Below are 2,878 nucleotides of genomic sequence, written 5' to 3'. Positions count from 1 at the left end.
TTGTAAACTTGGTGTTTATAAGTGGAAGTATTTTTAATATACACATATATTTAAAGCATACTAATATATATATTTTAAAAATTCCTTTGAGGATATTAAATTTGCCTCCTATTTGGATTTTTGTCTCAAGTTTTGGGTTTTTGTTCTTCAGATTTTTGAATCATGTCCAAATTTTGATGATCCCATTTGAGGTTTTCTTGGGGAAAATCTGGAGTGATTGGCCATTTCCTTCTCCATCTCATTTTACAGACAGTGAAATGGAGCCAAATAAGGTTAAATGACCTGTCCAGGGTCACATAACTAATAAATGACTAAGGCTAGATTTGAACTCAAATCTTCCTCAATCCAGGCCTCATGCTCTATCCACTGTGCTAGCTGGAATTTTCATAAAGTCCTAATCCTATTCCATATGTCCCAGTAGAAAGCAGAAATGAGATTTTGCTAGTTTTGTCGTATATATATATATGTATATATACATATATATATATATATATATGTTTTATCCCTACTTTACAGAATTGTAATTCCCTACAAACAATAGATGCTCAATAAATTTTTATCATTGATGATTAGCTTGATAAATTCCATCCTTAAATGGTAAACAGTAAGTCAATTTATATTTCCCAAAAGACTTCTTAGAAAGTTTTTACAAGTCAGTCATAGTGATATGTACCTGCCTGGCAGAAGAGGTGAGAGGTTCTCTTGATATCACGAGTAACAAGGGGCTAAGCTGATTAGGGCAACTCCTTTGAGGAGGAGGCCCCTAGGTAGCCTAAGAAGGGGCAATGCATCCCAGCCTGCAAATGGAGTGGGTCAAAACTTCTGTGTCAATCTGTATTAGCATTGAGCCAATGAGTATGCCCTGTACTGGGTGAGATAAGTTGAACCAGTTTAAAAAGAAAAAAGCAATTAAAAGGGAACATACTCACATACTCTTCCCCCTCCACCACCACCACAACAAAAACAAAAAAAAAAGAAGCAGTGTAATACAGGGGCCTGGTTTCAAATCTTGATTATGACACCAATTCCATGAAAAGAAACAAATCACTTGGCTTCCCTGAGCCTCAGTTTCCTAACCTGAAAAATGTGGTTAATTGCTGTAGCATATCTTTCCAACAATGGTGTAAAGGTTCAAATATATTATTTTCAAAGAAGATAATTATAATTTTAATAATTGATACTGAATTCTGACAGATATTATACATCAATACAGAGTACAAATCATCATATTAAAATGTGAATTCAATGATCTTAATGACCAATTTAATTAAAGGTTACACTGTATCTAACTTGGGCTTCTCTGGGCATGTCCAATTCTCCCAACTGGGAGATGCCCTTGAGAAACCTTTGGAACATGCCTAGTTCATCTAACATGGAGTATTGTGGCATCCCCTCTTCATGTGGGTAGTGATAGCCTCTTTTTTTTTGACTATCTAATCTTTATAACTGAAAAGACTAGTTATTTGTCCTCTTTCTGCTTATATTTTCTCTTATCTTCTATAGTCAGAGGGTGAAGATCATCATTCACTTATAGCATGAGCACCATGAACTTAAAGGGGAAGAGAAAAAGGATTGTCCTTTCCCTTCTCACTCTAATATTACCTAAACTCTAAGAAATGAATCTTGGAATGTTAGTTTTTGTTCTGTGTTATGTCTTCCCTCAATTTCAGTTGATAGTTTATAATTATTTATACAAGACCTAGAAATCCAAACCATTCTGAGACTGAAGCCAGAATTGCAAGCTAGATGGTGTAGCTAGCACCTTAGTACTGAAGACTTAAGAAATCAGAATGTTTGTTGCCATTTTGAACTTGGAATTGGGATGATGCTTTCTATAGGAATTGAGTTAAAATGAGAAACCAATACCCTTTCATCTGGCCCCAAATTTTGGTTTTACTGGAGGGGAAATTATTATGCCTCCTACATTATGGAAGAATATGTATGTTTGTGATTAAACCTTGAAGAAAATATTTTTGGTGAAAAAAACTAATGTGAATGTTAGTGGTTGGAATAGAGATGTAGGGCACCTACCTCTCTGTAACTAGTGGGGGGAGGGAAACACTATCAGTGGGGACAAGAGTCATTTAAGGAGGGCCTGGACATACTTCAAACTGCCTTAAGGGTACAAGAGAAGCCTGGTAGAATGGAGAAATAGAACCTTCCTGATCTTCAGGCATGGAGGTCAGAGTAGAGTGTGTCTGTTTTTGTGCGTGTGTGTGTTTCTGTGTGTGTTGAAACCTATATGTTGGAGGGTGCATGACCCAAAGTCCGGTCACAGAGATCATTTCAAGTTGAACTCCAAGTCAAGCTCACACTTTCTTACCAAATTTGGTATAGCTTAAGTAGCACCCTGCTCCCATAAATACAGACAACATGAAAGGCCCACACCACATCAGAGTTTGGATAACACTTCATTTTACCAAACACAAATATAATATAACTTCCCTATTCTATACTTATGGGGCAGGTGTTGACCTTCTAATAACAAGCTTGGTAAAGTAATGTTAACTGGCAAAGTATAGACCAACTGTGGTACTGGTATATGCAGTGAGTTTTGAGGGAAAACACACTCTTTATATCTGTTTTCCAAACTGGAGAGCAGGTCACAGCACATAGCAATTACTTTGAGGTTTTATGTTTCACAAAAGGTGGCTTCCAATTTCATTCCCACAACTCTTAGGAATGCAATCAGTTGTGGTCACAGTCTAGGAAGGCACAATTTACCATTTCTCACCAATCAGGTTTTTAGCAAGTTATTTAGTGGGTACAGAAACATTATGTTGCTTGCAAATTTTTATTAAAGCAGTTCAAGAATAAAATGAACTGGGATTCTGGCGGAAATACATCCAACAACATGATCTTTTGAGGAGACGATGAA

Source organism: Macrotis lagotis, chromosome 4 (genome assembly GCF_037893015.1).
Source record: "Macrotis lagotis isolate mMagLag1 chromosome 4, bilby.v1.9.chrom.fasta, whole genome shotgun sequence".
NCBI classification, from domain to species: domain Eukaryota; kingdom Metazoa; phylum Chordata; class Mammalia; order Peramelemorphia; family Peramelidae; genus Macrotis; species Macrotis lagotis.
This window is presented reverse-complemented; position numbering follows the sequence as displayed.